The sequence below is a fragment of the Bombina bombina genome, chromosome 1 (genome assembly GCF_027579735.1).
Source record: "Bombina bombina isolate aBomBom1 chromosome 1, aBomBom1.pri, whole genome shotgun sequence".
In the NCBI taxonomy this organism is placed as follows: domain Eukaryota; kingdom Metazoa; phylum Chordata; class Amphibia; order Anura; family Bombinatoridae; genus Bombina; species Bombina bombina.
Genome location: NC_069499.1, coordinates 384,502,997 through 384,525,563, shown reverse-complemented (window position 1 = coordinate 384,525,563; position 22,567 = coordinate 384,502,997).

The window sequence follows — 22,567 nt, the reverse complement described above, 5'->3', positions numbered from 1 at the left end:
AGGATAGATGTATATAACTTGCACTCTAAGCTAATAACCAACCAATCACTTTGCAGAATGCTGCAGATTTAGATATATTTCCCCATACTTTAGTATAATGGCAGCCTTTCTTGAGGGACTGACACAAGCACGCTTGTCAGAGGTCTTTTACAGTTAAAGCAGGCAAAATAAATAATGGTCTAGATTCATAGACACTTGTTATACTGCCTTGGGGTCTCGTGGCTCAGGCAAGATCATGTTTGAAATTCATTGAGACTCATTGCACCTATCCAGTGGGCAGAAATGCCATTCTCATATAGAACCATTAGAAATGCTGAACAACAAGAAATGCATCTGTAATCAGGATCTGTAAATGCATTTAAATTTTAAATATTCACGTCTGTTCTGTTAAAAAAAAAAAATACTGGATAGAACGGTAATCACACAGACATATAAAAAAGTGTTTAATGTGGGTATTCTAGGGTGTTTGGGGCATTCTCAAGAAGAATTAGGTATTTTTTCAGATAAATAGTGGCTCAGCATTCAGGATTTAGAAATGTGTAATTACATGTGTGAAGTGTCTCACCATCTTAAAGAATTTTTTTATCTTTATGTTCTTGAACTGTCATTCTTTTCTTTTATACATATGTTAGAGTGTCATTTTTTATTGTATTTTTTGTAGTGGGTATCCTTGAGAGTGGAAGTAATTCTATGCTTCAGGAACTTAAAGGAACATAAAAATCAAAACTTTCATAATTATCTATCATGTTTCAGATAGAACATACAATTTTAAACAACTTTCCAATTTACTTATTTAATCAAATTTGCTTTGTTCCCTTGGTATCCTTTGTTAAAAGAGCAGCAATGCACTACTTGGAGCTAGTTGTACATAATGACGAGGCATATAGTGCAGTCACCAATTATCAGCTAGTTTACAGCAGTGCATTTCTGCTCCTGAGCCTACCTAGATATGCTTTTTAACAAAGGATAACAGTCAAACAAAGCAAATAAGATAATAGAAGCAAATGACAAAGTTGTTTAAAATGACATGCTCTATTGGAATCATGAAAGTTTAATTTTACTTTACTGTCTCTTTAACAGTTGGGAGATATAAGCAGCTCTATTGATTTCAATGTAGCTGATTTTGCCACTGGTCAATCTGGTGAGAGAAATCTCTTTGAATCTCACCAATTTGCAATCAATGATGTTTTGGAGAGTTTTTTTCATTGAGATACTAGTTTTTATTAATCTAGTTCTAAGAGTGAATATTGCAATGCTTTATTGTTTTATTTTTCTTAATGAAACATTTTACAAGGAGATTAAATGTTGAATTGTATTACTCTTTGACAGCTACACAATCAGGATTACATGATAACTTTCTATTTTGTATTTTTTAAACATTTTTATGGCGCCATAACTCAGCTTTGCATAAAAAAAGCATACACAAAGCAGTGGTTTAAAAACAAATATATAATATGCACCCTGCTGAAATAAATTCAGTATAAGTCACTGAACCCTTCAAAAATAAACTGACTTTTTTTTTTGTTCTACTGTTGCCTGTTCAATTGAGATTTCCTGAAAGGAGTTCTCTGATCTCCAGCATTCACCTCTAGATACCTTGGTTTCTGTTCTGCCCCCTGGGTAATGTGTTGGTGGTCTCCACTTCTACACTTGAAAAGGGATGCAGAAAATGTTGTTAGAAACATATAGGTCAGGTTTGTAGGAGATGAACTGAAGACAGTGACAACTGTTTCTGAGGCCGCAGGAGGAGTGTAAACTTTTAAAAATAAGTTACAGCTAGGCCTTATTAACTTGTTTTGCGAAAAAAAAATCATAAAAACAGTAGTGAAATGCTTCTAAGTTTGTATATTTTACTCCAGTTTTTTTTTTGGTCTTAACCTAGCTATTTAATATTTCCATTTCTGGTTTATTTTGGTTTATATGTATATTTTGAATAATATACGACTAGATTACGAGTTGTGCGTTAGGGTTAAAAAGCAGCGTTAAGAGGTCCTAATGTTGCTTTTTTATGCCCAATGGTATTACGAGTCTTGCAGGTTTAGGGTCACCGCACACTTCTTTGGCCTTACCGCAAAACGACTTACGTAAACTTTGTAAAGTCTTTTTTCTATGGGACTTCCATAGCGCCGGTATTACGAGTCTGTTCTGGGAGGCCAAAAAGTGAGCGGTACACCCTACCCTGGCAAGAGTCCTAACGCATTTAAAAGTCAGTAGTTATGAGTTTTATGGTACAACACCGTAACATAAAACTCATAACTAAAGTGCTAAAAAGTACACTAACACCCATAAACTACCTATTGACCCCAAAACCGAGGCCCTCCAGCATCGAAAACACTATAATAACATTTTTAACCCCTAATCTGCTGCTCTGGACACCGCCGCCACCTACATTATATTTATGAACCCCTAATCTGCTGCCCCCAACATCGCCGAAACCTACATTATATTTATTAACCCCTAATCTGCCACCCCCGACATCGCTGACACCTACATTATAATTATTAACCCCTAATCTGCTGCTCCGGACACCGCCTCCATCTACATTATATGTATTAACCCCTAATTTGCTGCCCCCAACATCGCCGACACCTACATACTATTTATTAACCCCTAATCTTCCGCCCCCAACATCGCCGCCACTATATTAAAGTTATTAACCCCTAAACCTAAGTCTAACCCTAACCCTAACACCCCCTAACTTAAATATAATTACAATAAATCTAAATAAATATTATTATCATTAAAGGGACAGTCTACACCAGAATGTTTATTGTTTTAAAAGATAGATAATCCCTTTATTACCCATTTCCCAGTTTTGCATAACTAACACAGTTATAATAATATACTTTTAACCTCTGTGATTATTTTGTATCTAAGCCTCTGCAAACTGCCCCTTTTTCAGTTCTTTTGACAGACTTGCAGTCTAGCCAATCAGTGCCTGCTCCCAGATAAGCACAGTGTTATCTATATGAAATACGTGAACTAACACCCTCTAGTGGTGAAAAACTGTTAAAATGCAATCTGAAAGAGGTGGGCTTCAAGGTCTAAGAAATTAGCATATGAACCTCCTAGGTTAAGCTTTCAACTAAGAATACCAAGAGAACAAAGCAAAATTGGTGATAAAAGTAAATTGGAAAATTGTTTAAAATTACATGCTCTATCTGAATCATGAAAGTTTATTTTGGCCTAGACTGTCCCTTTAACTAAATTATTCCTATTTAAAACTAAATACTTACCTGTAAAATAAACCCTAAGATAGCTACAATATAACTAATAGTTACATTGTAGCTATCTTAGGGTTTATTTTTATTTTACAGGCAAGTTTGTACTTATTTTAACTAGGTAGAATAGTTATTAAATAGTTATTAACTATTTAATAACTACCTAGCTAAAATAAATACAAAAGTACCTGTACCTGTAAAATAAAACCTAACCTAAGTTACAATTACACCTAACACTACACTATAATTAAATAAATTAACTAAATTAAATACAATTACCTAAATTAAATTAAATTAGCTAAAGTACAAAAACCCCCACTAAATTACAGAAAATAAGAAACAAATTACAGATATTTAATCTAATTAAATTGGATCAGCCAATAGGATTGAAGTTCAATCCTATTGGCTGATTGCATCAGCCAATAGGATTTTTTCTACCTTAATTCCGATTGGCTGATAGAATTCTCTCAGCCAATCGGAATCTAAGGGACGCCATCTTGGATGACGTCACTTAAAGGTACCTTCATTCAGCTTTAGTCGTCGGATGAAGAGGATGCTCCGCGTCGGATGTCTTGAAGATGGACCCGCTCTGCGCCGGATGGATGAAGCTAGAAGATGCCGTCTGGATGAAGACTTCTGCCCGTCTGGAGGACCACTTCGCCCGGCTTGGATGAAGACTACTCCCGGCATCGTTGAGGACTTTGGCCCGGTTTGGATGAAGACCCGGTAAGTCGTTCTTCAGGGGGTTAGTGTTAGGTTTTTTTAAGGGTGTATTGGGTGGGTTTTATTTTTAGGTTAGGGACTTTGGGCTGCAATAGAGCTAACTGCCCTTTTAAGGGCAATGCCCATCCAAATGCCCTTTTCAGGGCAATGGGGAGCTTAGTTTTTTTAGATATTATTTTATTTGGGGGGTTGGTTGTGTGGGTTACTGATTACTTTGGGGCAATGCCCCGCAAAAGGCCCTTTTAAGGGCTATTGGTAGTTTAGTTTAGGCTAGGTTTTTTTTAAATTTTATTTATTTAGGTGTAATTAGTTTAAATATCTGTAATTTGTTTATTATTTTCTGTAATTTAGTGGGTTTTTTTGTACTTTAGCTAATTTAATTTAATTTAGGTAATTGTATTTAATTTAGTTAATTTATTTAATTATAGTGTAGTGTTAGGTGTTAGTTTAACTTAGGTTAGGTTTTATTTTACAGGTACTTTTGTATTTATTTTAGCTAGGTAGTTATTAAATAGTTAATAACTATTTAATAACTATTCTACCTAGTTAAAATAAATACAAACTTGCCTGTAAAATAAAAATAAACCCTAAGATAGATACAATTTAACTATTAGTTAATGATAGTAATATTTATTTAGATTTATTGTAATTATATTTAAGTTAGGGGGTGTTAGGGTTAGACTTAGGTTTAAGGGTTAATAACTTTAATATAGTGGCGGCGACGTTGGGGGCGGCAGATTAGGGGTTAATAAATGTAGGTAGGTGGCGGCAACATTGGGGGCGGCAGATTAGGGGTTAATAAATAGTATGTCGGTGTCGGTGATGTTGGGGGCAGCAGATTAGGGGTTAATACATATAATGTAGGTGTCAGCGTTGTCCGAAGCTGCAGATTAGGTGTTAATAATTATAATGTAGGTTTCGGCGATGTCGGGGGTGGCAGATTAGGGTTAATAAGTGTAAGATTAGGGGTGTTTAGACTCGGGGTTCATGTTAGGGTGTTAGGTGTAAACATAACTTTTATTTCCCCACAGGAATCAATGGGGCTGCGTTAAGGAGTTTTACGCTGCTTTTTTGCAGGTGTTAGACTTTTTCTCAGCCGGCTCTCCCCGTTGATTCCCATGGGGAAATCGTGCACGAGCATGTACGACCAACTCACCGCTGACTGGTATTGGAGTGCGGTAATGAGCAAAATTTTGCTCAACGCTCACTTCTTGCCTTTTAACGACGGTTTTGTAAAAACTCGTAATACCAGCGCTGTAGGTAAGTGAGCGGTGAGACAAAACTGCTCGTTAGCACCGCATAGCCTCTAACGCAAAACTCGTAATCTGGGCCATAGATAGCATGCATTATTTTATGCTAAAAAAATTAGCATTAGTTTAAAAAATCACTGTGAAGATTTGGTAATATACAAGTAGATAGACAGACAGAGAGAGAAAGAGAGATAGATAGATAGATAGATAGATAGATAGATAGATAGATAGATAGATGGCAAAATTAGTACATATTTCAATATAAAAAGGTATAATTGGAAAACAGTTTACCATGCTTAAAATTACATTAATATAATTTATGCATTACATTATACTTAACTTTAAATAACTGACAGATGTAAATAGAAAATATCAAGTGAAATAGAAAATATCAAAGTATTTTAGCAGAAGAATACACAGAATACATGTGGGGGCTGAATTATCCTAATGGAGCTCGATGCCCCTGTTTCCGCGCGAGCCTTCAGGTTCGCCGGAAACAGCAGTTATGAAGCAGTGGTCTAGAGACCGCTGCTTCATAACTTGTCCACCTGCTCTGAGGCTGCAGACATCAATCGATCCTATATGATCAGGCTGATTGATACCACCTGCTAGTGGCCGAATGGCCGCAAATTTGCAGGGGGCGGGATTGCACAAGCAGTTCACAAGAACTGCTTGTGCAATGATAAATGCTGACAGCGTATGCTGTCGACATTTATTGGTGTGTAGCGGACTTGATTTGCTACATCGTATCATGTCCGTCCACACTTTAATAAATCAGCCCCCTTGGTCATAAACCAAGCTCCAGCAAATGGCTGCAATACACAGATGGAGTGGCTGAGCTACAAAAATCAGTCAGTTTATTGGTTGTGCAACCAGTTCAGTTTTAGGGGGTATTTTCCCAAGTGTTGTGCACCAGTCTGCTGTTAAAGGGAGATTATTACTGCAAAAATAATTACAGCGTAACTATGAAATGAACACCAGTTTAACGTGATACAAATATGTTTTAAGTGATAAAGATTAAGCAAAAGCTGTTTAAATTTAATGTAAAAGAAAATAAGAGATGCTGCTGTATCAATGTCTCCTGACTGATTAGAAAACTCCCACATGTCTATATGTGACAAGATAGAGTTACTCAGCACAGGAATATCAATTAAGAAAAAAATAATAATACCTTTTGAAAGAAAAAACATAATGACTCCCTATGTGTGTTTTAATATTAAACATACACAGTAAATGCTACATTTTGTGTTATCCTCTTACCACACAAAGCTAGAATATCCCTCCATCTATTTGCTGTTAATGCACATTTCACAGAGTAAATTCAAAGCTGCATATTCAGCTCTTCTTGATTTTGAATGACAGTCCAGGTAAATGACACAAAGAAATATGTTATCTGCAAATATCTGTTTGTTCTATTTCAGTACAAATTTACTGTTATCATAAAGAATTGTTGTGATATTTTTCTATTTGTTTATTTATATGACTGCTTTGTGTGTGTGTCTCATTTTCCAAGTTTGTATTTACTACTTTTATGCTTATATCTTACTCGCCTCATATGATTCTTCTACCCTTCATATGCCCCTATTGTGTATTATTTGAGCCACAAAGTATAAATATATTCTTTCAGGCTCAAAAATGGCTGGTTTGTTGGTCAATATAGTAATGTCCCCAATCATGTGTATATGTGCATTTTTCTAAATTAAGAAGTCAAACATATATAACGGAAACATAGAAAACCATCAGTAGTAAACTTTTAACGCGTGCATGTTAGCGCGTGTATTACAAGTTGAAAGTAAATGGTTGGCAGATGAGCAAAACTCGATAACTTCAGGACTTCGAATATCGTAACCATGCTAAGCTCTTTTCCCCATAGACTTCAATGGAGCATGCTGCAAACTTAAGTGCAAATTAACTCAAGTGTAAACCCCACACTGCGTTAGATAAAGTGCGCTCAACCCGACGAGTAATTCCTAATTTACATTCCAATGTTCATTACATTAAATATTCTTTTTATTTTTAAATATCTGTTTCTATATGTAACCGGTTATCTTGTTTAGTAAAATACATCTCTATACCATTATATCCTTATGAATATATACATGTATATGTATCAGATGTACTGCATATAGAAATATATATTTAAAAATATAAGAACATTTTCTCTTATATGAAGAACATTTGAATGTAAAATATTTACAGTAAATACACAATAAAACACATATTAACTATTAGCATTGAATAATTTTTTTTATGTTTTAAGGCATTTGAGTGGAATGTATGTATATATATATATATATGTGTGTGTGTGTGTGTGTGTACATGTGTATACAGTATATGTGTTTATATGTGTATATATATATGTATACTGTGTATATATATATATATATATATATATATATATATATATATATATAAATACATACACATATTTAGACATATATACTGTATTGTCCCGAGTATAGGCCATACCTCAGTATAGACTGCACCCCTAATTTAAATTGCGGCCTATACTCAGGACAAAACGATGTACATATACATATATATATAGCGCCCTTTCAAATTAAAAACCTTGTCAAATACCATATACCATTTAACCCTTATAAAACAATATAATAAAACAATATTAATATTTATATGAATAATTTTATTATATAGTGTATACATGAGTGAAACACTTTATTTTAATGTATTTATGTTGTGTTTGGTGCACATTTAATTTTTGTCCTAACCCTTTACGCAAGGTCTTCAGTACCACTCACAGGTGCAACCTCTTTTTTTTATTTTTAAAGAATTCCTTAAGGGCTGCCTCTGTGAGTGTCAACATGGCCCGTGAAATATTTGATAAATCGGGCCCTTAATTCCAGCCCTGTTCAAATGTACTTTTTCAATTCTAAATATTTTTAATATTCAGCCTTACAGCCAAGCTTCTACAGGCAAGTGTGTACTGCACATCAAAAAATAGTAGTCACAACTGAAGTACAAAAAAATAACTTAAGCTAAAATACATAAGAACAATGCAATATGTAGCTACAAAAAAGTACCAAGAAATTAAAATGAGAAGTAATAAAAAAAACTATGTTAAAGGGACACTGAACCCAAAATTTTTCTTTTGTGATTCAGATAGAGCATGCAATTTTAAGCAACTTTCTAATTTACTCCTATTATCCATTTTTCTTTGTTCTCTTGCTATCATTATTTGAAAAAGAAGGCATCTAAGCTTTTTTTGGTTCAGCACACTGGACAGCACTTTTTATTGGTGGATGAATTTATCCACCAATCAGCAAGAACAACCCAGGTTGTTCACCCAAAAATGGGCCGGCATCTAAACTTACATTCTTGCATTTCAAATAAAGATACCAAGAGAATGAAGAAAATTTGATAATAGGAGTAAATTAGAATGTTGCTTAAAATTGTATGCTCTATCTGAATCACGATAAAGTAAACATTTGGGTTCAGTGTCCCTTTAACCTAAATCTAACATTTCAACTTTTTCACATGACAGTGTCAGTGGATAAATTATTTCCACTATCCATTCAGTTCATTTTGAGAGGCAATATTATTCTTAGGAGGAGACCCACACAACACCAACCAGGAAGGATGATCAGCATTTCTGAAAATAGATGTTTGGATGACCTTTGGATGACAAATGATAAATTAAGAAAACATGTTAATGTCCCTTTAACTGAACCCTTTGGACAGAAGGACTAGAGTGTTTTGTATATATTGAGTACTGATTTATACAAACATGCACGCACTTGCCCTTCCTGGAATTTCGCTCCAGATAAAAAGTCAGGCACACTTTTGCAAGCACACAGCTAGATTAAAACTTAAAGGGACACTGAACCCAAAAAATTTCTTGTGTGATTCAGATAGAGAATGCAATTTTAAGTGACTTTCTAATTTACTCCTATTATCAATTTTTCTTTGTTCTCTTGCTATCTTTATTTGAAAAAGAAGGCATCTAAGCTTTTTTTTGGTTCAGGACTTTTTTTATTGGTGGATGAATTTATCCACCAATCAGCAAGGACAACCCAGGTTGTTCACCAAAAATGGGCCGGCATCTAAACTTACATTCTTGCCTTTCAAATAAAGATACCAAGAAAATGAAGCAAATTTGATAATAGGAATAAATTAGAAAGTTGCTTAAAATGTCATGCTCTATCTGAATCACGAAAGAAAAAAATTGGGTACAGTGTCCCTTTAACTGTTCCATTTAGCTTTTAATCTAGCTGTGCATTTGCAAGAGAGAGACAATCTTCTGATGTGTGTGTATATATATATATATATATATATATATATATATATATACAGGCAGTCCTCGGGTTACAGATATCCGACTTAAGTACAACTCGTACTTACATACAGAGAAAATAGAGCTTTATCGACAATCCTTCTTTCCAGGATAATCCAAAATACTGAAAATCCAATTGTCACAAGGACAGAAAGTGATGTGAAATTTTCTGAACAGGGGCACAGATAGCAAAACAAACTTTATCCTATGCTATCCAAAACAAACAAAAAAAATGTTTGGCTAGAGTTTCACCTAAAAAAAGTGCCTGTTCCAACTTACATACAAATTCAACTTAAGAACAAACCTAAAGTCCCTATCTTGTACGTAACCGGGGACTGCCTGTATATATTGTATCCCACAAAAGTGATTACACCCCTCACATTTTTGTAAATATTTTATTATATCTTTTCATGTGACAACACTGAAGAAATGACACTTTTGCTACAATGCAAAGTAGTGAGTGTACAGTCTGTATAACAGTGTAACTTTGCTGTCCCCTCAAAATAACTCAACACACAGCCATTAATGTCTAAACCATTGGCAACAAAAGTGAGTACACCCCTAAGTGGAAATGTCCAAATTGGGCCCAATTAGCTATTTTCCCTCCCTGGTGTCATGTGACTCGTTAGTGTTACATGGTCTCAGGTATGAATGAGTAACAGGCTGTACACTCATTACTTTACATTGTAGCAAAGTGTCATTTCTTCAGTGTTGTCACATGAAAAGATATAATAAAATATTTACAAATATGTGAGGGGTGTACTCACTTTTGTGGGATACTGTATATATATATGTACCGCCAAGAATGTGTTGTAAAAGCCCCAAGTATAGGACTTGCTCTATAATAGAATCTGGCTGAGCAGATGTTTTTGTGCTAGTATGAGGATGAAGCTGTGCAGATTTGCACTGCAATGTACCCCAAATTTTTAGATTGCAACACCCACCCCCCCCCACACCCTCGAGTTTATGTGCACTGTCAGGTCAGAGCATTAGGCTGGCTCACATCAGAACAACCACAATCTTTATTTTTCTGGATACAATAAAAAAGTCATAGGGGTATATTTATTAAGCAGTGGATGCTGATTTTTCCGTGCGAGCCTCTGCAGAAACAGGCTTTAAGAAGCAAAGGTCTGAAGATCGCTGCTCCTTAACTAGTTTCACCAGAAATGCTTGTGCAATGTTAAATGCCGACAGCATATGCTGTCAGCTTTTAGCGATGCAGGGCAGACATGATTTGCTATAGCGAATCATGTCTGCCCGGGAATGATAAATATACCCCATAGTCTCTGCAGATCACATAAATCACACTCAGACCTTCCTCCAGACTAAATTATATTGGAGGAGGAGGGCTTACAGTAGCTCACCCTGCCTGGGATCCTCTTCCCTTGCCCTGCCTCTACACTCTGCTTTGAGTGAGGTCACTGTAGCTGGGTGAGCCAATTACTTGGCTAAGCATGCCAGAGTAACAGAGAAGGGAAAAGCCTGAGTTGAGCTCTAGGTAGAGTACAATGCTTGTACTTACTCGTGCTTTTAGTTTTGTGTATGAGACAGAAGTGTTGGATTACTTTGTGTGTTTATTTACAGTAAACAATGAAACAGTGGTCCGTTCTCCTGCTTTCACCATGAAACAAAGGAAGGACGTGCAAATAGTTAATCCAAAATGCACAGTAGTAAAATGCACCAAAATATTCTGGAGCATTTAATTTATTTCTGCATCAATTATTGTCTGCAGCAGGTAAAGTGAAACATATATCTATAGTTTTATTGAACATAGGCAAAATACCCATCATATGATCTTCTTTAATACAATAGCTTTTCCATTGTCAGATTTAAGGGAAACAGTATTTTTGTTTATTGAAAAGCAATAAATATGTTGTCATTTGTGCTTAATTTTCACATCTTAAATTAAAGGGATAGAAAGGTCAAAAAGTAAATGTGCATGAGTGTATTTCAATTTGAAATATATGTATTTATGCAATATACTTTCCTTAGCAAAATGCTTCTAGTAAAAATGCTTACCGTTTTTCTACTGCATACGCACATATCCTATGAGGGTCGGTACACTAGTATTCAAACACTGTGCCTACCCAGAGAGTTAGCAGACTCTCTAAGAACATGTGGTGTTTGAATACGGTTGCACTGGCCCTCACAGGATATGTGCGTAAGCTGCAGAAAAAAAGTTATAGCTTTTATTTAAAGCATTTTTGCTAAGGGAAGCTTATTGCAAAATTGCTTATATTTCAAATTGAAATACACCAATGCACATTTCAATTTTGACCTTTCTATCCCTTTAAGCTTGTACAGGTATACCTCACTTTACAGCGCTTCGCTAATACAGCGCTTTGTGGAGCTATAGTTCAACCTCCAAGGATTTTGAAACCTTGCTATACTCATCGTGAGATTGCGAGAAAACTGACTGGCACCATTTTGTTATGTGCAGTTCACTCTGTTTACAGCATTATTGTGTAATCTGTATGTCAATGTGGTAGTCTGGCAAATTTTACTACAGTAATTGTCACTATTTTAAAGGTACAGTTTTTATTGAATACTAATTGAATACTGTGCTGTGCTAATGTTAAATTAAACTTTGCGCTATTGCACCTCTAATATATGTTAGTTCTAACATGTTTTCAAGTTTTTAAACACATTGGCAACTGAAAAGAAAGCTAAAACCATGTTTTTTCACTTTAAGGCGGTTTTCACTTTACAGCGAGGCTCCGGAGCATAATCTGCTGTATGAGCGAGGTATACCTGTATTTGTAGTTGGTATGGCTTGCACAGGTTTTATTTTTTTCAACAGTTAAAGACATTCTTGCAACTCCATCACTGTGCAAGGGAATTCTGCCTTTCTGTGAGTGTAAAAAATGGAAGGAAAAGATGGAGGAAAAAGATAGATAGCAAGGGGAAGTAGTTAGATAGTATTTAGACAGTGAGGTCAATTGATGCGGCAGAGTGCTGGCCAATGGGCATTCTTTTTTTCTTAATTGACCAAATAATTTTAAAATGAGAAAAAAATATAAATAGGGTCATGTGAATGCAGCCTTCTGTATGTATATTGTACTTTGTCAATAAAAACAAATAGGAAAGAAGTGAGATCATTAGAAACAAATAGTCAAAGTAATAATATGAAGGAAGTTTAAAATTGATTTGGGTGCTTTAATGTCAATGAAGTCTGTGTAGCTTCTATTCTGGAACAACTAAATTATTTTTCTGTTAAATTAGAAGCATTTCTATATAACCGTTTCATAATAATATACATTTTAATTGTCTAGGTGGTAATTTTTTAAAAAATAGTTAGCGAAAAGATGGTTCAAATAACTGAGAACTCACATATCATATACAGTATGTCAATCAAAAATTTGAAAACAGGAAGGGGGAAATTTATAAAGCTGCGAGATTTTGCAATTTCTGTTCATATGTACACTAACCTCACAGATATAAACAGCTTCAGTTTAAGTAAATTAAACATCACAGTGTCACAGTACCATTAGCTAGTAATACAATAGTATGCAGCTTTTTTTTTTTACATGTATATATTGAATTCTAGCTTAAAATCACTTAATTTATATACAATTTATCAATTTAAATTGAGACTTAAAATGAGTACATCTTTTAATTAACTAAAATCTAACCTTTGTCAATGTTTAAAGGCTTGCATGTAGATCACTGTATCTATAATTCTATCTATATATCAATCAATCAATCAATCAATCTATCTATCTATGTGTCTATCTATCTATCTATCTTTCTACAGTATAGACACTCACTCACTCTCTTTCTTTCTCTCTCTATATATATAAAATATGTTTATGTATGTGTGTGTGTATGTGTATGTATATATATATATATATATATATATATATATATATATATATATATGTGTGTGTGTGTGTGTGTGTAAATGTATTTATACATACAGTACATTTTGATACAATGCCAAGAGTCATTTTTTCACCATGCTTGAATTATTCAAATTTATTAAACAATTATTCACATTTGTTTTACACAATGTCAAGCATGGAACTCCTAAAGAACTGCTGTAGCTTTGGAAATATTATGCTTTCTTGGGCTTTAATCATTTTGGCAAGTCTCCATTTCCTGTCAGAAAGTGAAACAGCTTAGGAATGTCATTTTCACGAAAGAAAACAGAGAGAATCCAAAAGGACGTTCTCCTCTGCTCCAGAGCCCCTAAGATACTCAAAATACTCACAGGAGGGCTGGAATACATCAAATATTAGCTAAGGGAAAAGGACGCACTTTTCCCACATTAAAATACATGGATAAAGTTGAACCTTTGCTAAAAATAGTTCCCACGGTTAATTCTATTATGATAAACGCATGCCTAATATCTTCATTTAAGTACAACAATTTGTCCTCTGCTAAATGGCATCGGAACATGACACTATAAAAGATTTTTTTTTCTACAAGTCAAACTCCCATGAAGAATCAGAAGGTGATGACTTAAGTGACTTTCCAAAATGTTTACATTAATGATTTGATTCTCAAAAGAACAGATACTAAGTTATGTTTGAGACAGAAGTCAGACTGAAACAAATGTAGCCTGTGCTTTGTAACTACTACAAGAACATTTTTTTTATTAACACATATATTTCTTATAGTGTTAGAGTCCTACTGTGTGTTAATATGTAACTATTTGTTTTCTTAAAGGGACAGTCTACAATAGAATTGTTATTGTTTTAAAAGATAGATAATCCTTTTATTACCCATTCCGCAGTTGCATAACCAACACAGTTATAATAATATACTTTTTACCTCTGTGATTTCCTTGTAGCTAGGAACCTTCTTCCAGCCCCCTGATCACATGACTGTGACTGTTTATTATCTATTGTCTTAAATTTTGCATTGTGTTGTGATAACTTTCTGTGCCTAAACACAGTGTTATCTATATGGCCCACATGTACTTTTAGTCTCTTGTGCTTAAAATCAATTTAAAAAGCATGTGATTAGAGGCAGCGTTCAAGGGCTTAGAAATTAGTATATGGTCTGCCTAGGTTTAGTTTCAACTAAGAATACCAAAAGAAAAAAAGCAAATTTGATGATAAAAGTAAATTGGAAAGTTGATTAAAATTACAAGTCCTATCTGAATATTGAAAGTTTAATTTTTTACTAGACTGTCCCTTTAAGTTAAAGGAGAATGGCCAAAGTTTCTAGTATTTCTTTAAACAATCATGTTGTAAATGTTAGAAAATATTATTTGTAAACTGTACTCCAGAATTCTGCAACACAAACAATTCTTTGTATATATTGCAGCACCCTTCTTTGGATTTGCTAACAATTCATGAAATATACCACAGTATAGTTTCTTATTGGCTGGACTGGCTTTAAGTTTGTTTTTTTTCCAAAATATGCAATAATATATTTTAAAAGTTAAAACAAAAAAGCATTCTTTCACATCGATGATAGAAACAATGAAGATTAGAATAACATTTTCTTTGTATAATTTAGAGCATTTTAAGAATTACATAAAATGAATAAAATGTTTTCTAGTTATAAGACAATGTAAAGACGGATAAATGGTTATGCTGGTAAGTCAGACAGCACTGTATTGGTATGGTATTATATAGTCAAGGGAGGGCAAACCTTTTTGACTGTGCCCAAAGTGATTGCCACTAATGTTAAAGGGATAGTCTAGACAAAATAAAATTTTCATGATTCCGATAGAACATGCAATTTTAAGCAACCTTCTAATTTACTCTTATTATCAATTTTTCTTCATTCTCTTTGTATCGTTATTTGAAAAAGCAAGAATGTAAGCTTAGGAGCCGGCCCATTTTTGCTTCCTCGCCTGGGTAGTGCTTGCTGATTGGTGGCTACATTTAAACACCAATTAGCAAGCTCTACCCAGGTGCCGAACCAAAAATGGGCCGGCTCATAAGCTTACATTACTGCTTTTTTAAATAAAGATACCAAGAGAATTAAGAAAAATTGATAATAGGAGTAAATTAGAGCGTTGCTTAAAATTGCATGCTTTATCTGAATCATGAAAGTTTAATTTTGACTAGACTATCCCTTTAAAAAAAAAAGTGCAGGCGGTATGGCACTAGTGGTATGTATTATGTAAGTAGTATAGGGAAAGCCCTGAATACTATATGCAAACAAAACAGATGTGCAAACATACCAGGGTTTAATATCCCTGGTATATTCAGGAGAGAAAGAGTCAACAAGGAAATTGTAATATCAGTTTACTGCACTAGGCCAAGATTCAGTATAAACTGATAACAATGTGGACTTTCAGTTATCTCTTGCTTTTTTAAATATATTCTGCAGTCCATAGGTCTTGAGAGAAAAAACCCCCAGATGTTATTAACATAAAGGTGAAACTTAAAAGGACATAAAAAAGTTAAACATTTCGCTTTTCAGATAGAACAGTCTATTTAATATAAAGTTAAATTTTTTTATAACCAAATTTACATCTTTCTCTTAGTATCCTTTTTTACACAATATAATTATCTGGGGATCATTTGTTTAAACTTAGATCCTTTTCATGAGAGTATACCTTGGTATGCTCAGGAGTGTGCATGTGTCTATATGAGAGCAGTGATTATTGTTTTTTTGTAATGCAGCAATATTACAATACACTGGCATTGTGCTATCACAAAAAAAACAACCCACAAATTAACATATCTCAAAAAAGTGAAAATTACATTTTTACTGTAGTCATAAAGAGAAAAATATATGCCAACAAATATTCAGTTCATTTACTACGCATAGACAAGTTTATAAGTAATGTCTTATTAATAAAGCCTCTCTAGTTTTACAGTTTAGTATTTAGTGCAGTATAATATTGTAAATTAGACAGCTACCAGAGGTATTGGAGCCTTTTTTGGGAATGTTAGGGCACTTTAAATGAAAATGTCATTATTTTTTTGGTGCTGTAATTTTCTGCCCCTTCTCATACAATACATCATCACACAATGTCACCCTTCCCATGTATTACATTAAGGTAGAACTGACCTTTCACCTGTGAAGAATCTGTAACAAATTGGATTATGTCTCAGGTGAAATAGCTTAAAGGTCTCAAGCAGCTCCCAAGTGGACAACTGTCTACACCATAATAGCCTAGCAGGGCCTAATAGAATTTCTTTTCTTTTTGCTACTTTTTCCCATCAGAGTGTTAACTATGAAATAAAAGTGCTAGTGATTAAAATGGAAAATAGACAACGATGTGCATGAAACTTACAATAAGTAATTAATGTATGTGACAATAGAAAGTAAATATTTCAAATTTTACTTTAAATAGACATTAACCGGGAATAAGGAAATTATTTACTTAATTAAAACATTTACCTATTGCCCTTTTGATTGCAAATAACTATTATGGGTTTAACACTAGAATATAAGTTAAACACATAGTTAAAGTTAGCTACAGATCAGCAAAGCACTAGTGGTCCATAGCTGAAAACAGCAAATGAGCCAGTGAAAAAATGCACTTGTGTAGCCACATTCATTGTTCTCCTGGAAATGATTTTAACTGTGTGTTTTACTACTCAGACATTTGGTGTACGTGCTTGGCTGAGGAGCCAATAGGGCAAAGCTACCATCTGCGGGATTATGACTGAACGCCTGTAAGTCAGAATCCCCCCTAAACTCGACGATACCGCGGCGCTGCGGAGCCTCAGTCGGCCTCGGGTAGCTGCCCCCCCAGGGGAAGCAGTGGGCAGAGCCGCTCGCCTCGGGACCGGAGCGCGGACAGAAGGGGGCTGCCTCTCTCCCGGAGTGCACCGCACATTCGTGGGGAACCTGGTGCTAAATCATTCGATCGTAGACGACCTGATTCTGGCAATAGAGCTCATATTGAAATATTCTATAATTCTGTTCACAGCTCAGGTGTTTGCGTGACTTGTTTATATAGAAATTATTTTTGGTCTGCAAACCCTTAATGCCTTGGAGCAAAGCAATGCATGCAGCTAAGAGTTTATGCCTTTATCTATTCTATATATTAAAAAACACACACACACAATAAATATTAACTCATGCCAGTGGCAGAGTTTAATTTCTCACGCAAAGACAAAGAAAATGTGTGGGTTTCAGTAACTTAAATGTGGCCCTTCTGCGCAAAACAATGTTGAGGCTTTTGTTGTTAGGGATCGCAGGTCTCCAGAATGCCAGAAGGTTATTTGCCTGTATCTATAAGTTTGGTCCTCACTAAATCCATTGCCCTCTGTAGTAAAATGTGATGTGTTCTTTACCTAGAACATGAGTCTTGGCACATTCATTTGAAATATCATTCCTCCAATCAAAACTCGCTGGTAATGCTGTAACTATTGGAAGTATGTTGCGTGCAAGCTTATGGGTTGACACAGAGGCCTTTGCATTATGCATTCTCCTTGAATAACTTAATCTGTAAATTCCAAGCAAACATTTTATTGGGTGTTGAGATATTTTGGTGTCTTGGCTCCTAAAGTCCTAGTTATTGTGTTTCTGGTACAGTTCCATTCCATGCTTTTTCCTGTATCTAATTACCAACTCCCTTAAATTTGCGCTGTTATCCTGTGTCACTAACCTTGGTACTTGATGCCTATTTGCCTCTGATTTCTGTTCCAGATTTGATGGCAGGCCTTCTAATCTCCTGTGTCTCATTTCACTATCCTTGGACCTGTGGATTGTGGTGTATTCCACTGCACCTGTTTTTTTTTTTGGTCTTTGGTCCTCTTACGACGGCTGCTGGTGGTTTGAAATTATCCAGATCCTATACGATCAGGATGATTGACGTCCCCTGCTAGAGGCCGATTGTCCGCCAGTGAGCAGGGGGTGGCTTTGCACAAGCATTTCACTAAAATGCTTGTGCAATGTTAAATGCAGACAGCGAATGCTGTCAGCATTTAGCGAGGTCGAGCGGACATGATTCGCTACATTGAATCATGTCTGCTCGCCTCTTGTTAAATTTACCCAAAATATTTTCTGCTTTATACAAATTGTTTAAAACTAACAGCATATTAGTTTGTGTGACATACCTTAAAGGGACACTGAACCCAAATTTTTTCTTTCATGATTCATATAGAACATAACATTTTAATCAACTTTCTAATTACTCCTGTTATCAATTTTTCTCCATTATCTTGCTATCTTTATTTTAAAAGCAGGAATGTAAATCTTAGCAGCTAGACCATTTTAGGTTTAGCACCATGGATAGCGCTTGCTTATTGGAGGATTACATTTACCCACCAATAAGTAAGAATAACCAAGGTTCTCAACCAAAAATGGGCCGGCTCCTATGCATCACATTCCTGCTTTTTAAATAAAGATAGCAAGAGAATGAAGAAAAATTGATAATAGGAGTAAATTAGAAAGTTGCTTAAAATTGCATGCTCTATCCGAATCATGAAAAAAAAAAAATTAATATCCCTTTAAAGGGACATGAAACCCAAAAATGTTCTCTCATGATTTAGGTAGAACATATAATTTTAAACAACTTTCCAATTTACTTCTATTATCAAATTTGCTTAATTCTCTTGGTATCATTTGTTGAAGGAGCAGCAATACACTACTGGTTTCTAGCTGAACACATGGGTGAGCCAATGATAATCAATATATATATGTAGCCACCAATCAGCAGCTAGAACATAGGTTCTTTGCTGCTCTTGATCTTACCTTGATAAAACATTAAGCAAAGGATAACAAGAAAACAAAGCTAATTAAATAATAGAAGTAAATTGGAAAGTTGTTTAAAATGGCATGCTCTTTCTGAATCATGAAATAAAAATATGTGTTTCATGTCCCTTTAAGGGAGCAGAATGACTACCAGTATTATAATGCCAACACCATTGTTTATAAAAAAAATGGATGCATTAGAAGTTGCTGTGTGGTATTACTACTGAGATGATGTTTTCCTCTCACATAAATATGTATGTATTGGGTACTTGTAAAGCGCGGCTAATCACCCGTAAGGGTCTCAAGGCACTGCTCATTTTATAGACCTCGGAAGGATGAAAGGCTGAGTGGACCTCGTCAGGGATCGAACCTGCAACCCTTGGGTTGCTACAGTGCTCAGCCACAGTGCCTTAGCATGCTGAGCTATCTGGATATTTTAACAGGAAATAGCAGACTGAATACAATCATTCCTATGGCCTAATGATAAAAAACTCTCCTGCATGGAAATAAATCATGCAAAATCATTGAGGGTTTTGTGTGAACATTATATTGTAATGTAGATGTCTCTTTTTGAGGCCCTGAATGTCAGGGTTTTGTGTTTTATTCTGGAGGAAAACTAGTGAAGGGACTGGAAGAGAGGAGGAGCAGACAAGGAGCGATGTGTAAGGAAGATCAGCCTGGCAGAATCATTCATTAAGGATTCTAAAGGAAATAGACAGCAGCTAGTAAGACAAAAGAGGATGGAGTTGCAATAGTCAAGGCGGGAAATGATGAAAGAGTGGATTAAAATCTTAGATGTATCTTGTGTCAGGAAGTGACTAATTTTGGAGATATTTTTAAGGTGGAAGCAGCAGGAATTGGCCATAGACTGAATGTGGGAGTGAAAGAAAGTTCTGAGTCAAGTGTGACCCAAAGATATTGGGCTTGCAGTGTTGGGGTAATGATGTTATTATCAACAGGTATAGAAAGCTGAGGGATAGAGATTTTGGAACAGTATAAGGAGCTCAATTTTGGAAATATTTAGCTTAAAGGGACAAGATACCCAAATGTTAAAGCACTTGAAAGTGATGCAGCATAGCTGTAAAAAGCTGATTAGAAAATATCGCCTAAACATCTCTATGTAAAAAAGATATTTTACCTCAAAATGTCCAAAGTATTTATACCCCACTGTAAAGGACTTTAAGCTCCAAATCAGTATGCCTGTCCCAGGACCTGCTAGGGAGTGTGTCTCATGCACACTTATGTTATTTCCCTATTCAGTTTAAGGAAGTTTACTATGAAATCACATTACATCACAGTTCATGACCTCAGCCCTGCTGATGCTGATTGGCTGCTGTTCATTTCTTCATTTTTTTTTATTATTTTTTTACTTTAGCTGGGCAGTAACTGAAGTATAACTTACTCTGGTGAGCTGAAGAAATTGTGAGGTAAAATATCTTCCTTTTTTACATAGAGATGTTCAGGGGATATTTTCCTGTCAGCTTTTTACAGTTATAATGCATCACTTTCAAGTCATTTAGCATATGAGTATTATATCCCTTTAAGTTAGTGAGAAGACATCCAGGATAAAATATTATAAAGACAGTTAGTGACACAAGAAAGCAAGGAAGGGTATAGGTATTGTGCAGTGAGGTATATTTTGTTTTTATCAGCATACAAAATGATACTGAAACCCATGGGATTTTATTAAAGTAATGGTTAACTCTTCCCTTTTTAAAATAAAATCCAGACTGTTACTGATATTTTAGATGGAGTTTAACTCATCAGATATAGAGAAGATGCGCTATAACTTACTTTTAAACGTAGATATGGAATTAAAAAACCATGGGCTCCACCGCCCACTTAAAAAAATAATTTCTCTTTGCACTAACAATTTAAATTCTCCAATCAGCGCTCTCCCCATATGATACTTTTGTTGTATCTAGAATGCTGATTGGAGAACAATTCAAGCCATTAGTTCAAAGAAAAATTGATTTTTGAAGTGGGTTGCGGAGCGGGGGGGGAATTTGAATTTTATATATATATTAATAGTAAGTTATATTGCATCTTCATTACAACTGATTACTTAAATTCCATCTAGAATATCACTAACATTATTTTTTATAAAAGACAGGTAGTGAGAAAGATATAAGTGCAGAAATTTCTTCCTCAGTAACAGGGACAAAAAATATACATTTTTGGCTTTGTGGGGTTTGCATACGGGGATGGAGACTGGTAATATGTTGAGAGATTATTTTGTTTCTAATGAAATAGATTTTGTTGTTGAAGTGGATCCTGCTTAAAGATGTTAAAGGGCCACTAAACCCAAAATCTTTCTTTCATGATTCAGATAGAACATACAAATTTAAACAACATTACAATTTACTTCTATTATTTATTTTGCTTAATTTTTTAGATATCCTTATTTGAAGAAAAAGCAATGTACATGGGTGAGCCAATCACTTGAGGCTTCTATGTGCAGCAACCAATCAGCAGCTATGGAGCATATCTAGATATGCTTTTCAGCAAAAGAATATCAAGAGAATAAAACAAATTAGATAATATAAGTAAATTAGAAAGATGTTTAAAAATGCATTATCTTTCTAAATCATGAAAGAAAAAATGTGGGTATCATGGCCCTTTAAGGACAGAATAATGGGAGTTCAAGATGAACTTGTAATGAAGAATGTCAGCTGAATACAGAGATTTTCTCCAATGATGTTCAGTAGTGCAGGAATATCTGCATAGGTAGTGTTTTAGAGGAGTATGTCAGGGATGAAGAGGAGATGGAAAAGAGCAGGGGTTTGAAAGATGTTCCTGACCTAGTGACTTATTGCTCCTGTGGGGTCTGGTGTGAGGATTAAAAGGAGGTAGAGTAGTAGTTTGTGCTGTGATGTTGCAAGTGAGAAGATGGTGGTCAGAAACAGGAAAAGGGGAGTTTGTAAATATTGAGAGATTGCATCAATAGCTGAAGATCAGGTCAAGGCAGTGTCTATCTTTGTGAGTCGGAGAGTTGGTCCATTGTGGCAGACTATAAGAGAAAGGGTGGTGGAGAAATGTTGTTGCTCCAGGGGCAGTGGGATTGTCAATAGGGAGGTTGAAGTCCCCGAGAATAAGGACAGGGATGTCTGAGGAGAGGAAATAAGGTAGCCAGGACACGAAATGATCAATAATTTAAGTTTAGTGGGCAATCTATAACTGCAACACATAGAGAGAGAGGAGAGAATAAGCAAATTATATGGTTTTCAATGAAAGAAAATGTGAGGAAAAAGATGGGTCGTATTTGTTGAAAGGAAAGTAAAATACCTACACCACCTCCTTGTGTACTTCCAGATCACCACATGACAATGCAGCAGTAGCTGTGTATGAAGGAGAGAGACAGGTTTCTGTGAGAGCCAGAAAGTTTAGGAAATGGGTGTTGAAGATAAAATGGATATACGTGAGCTTGTTGCACAAGTGAATTCTATAAGGGACCTTGTCGTACTGAGGAG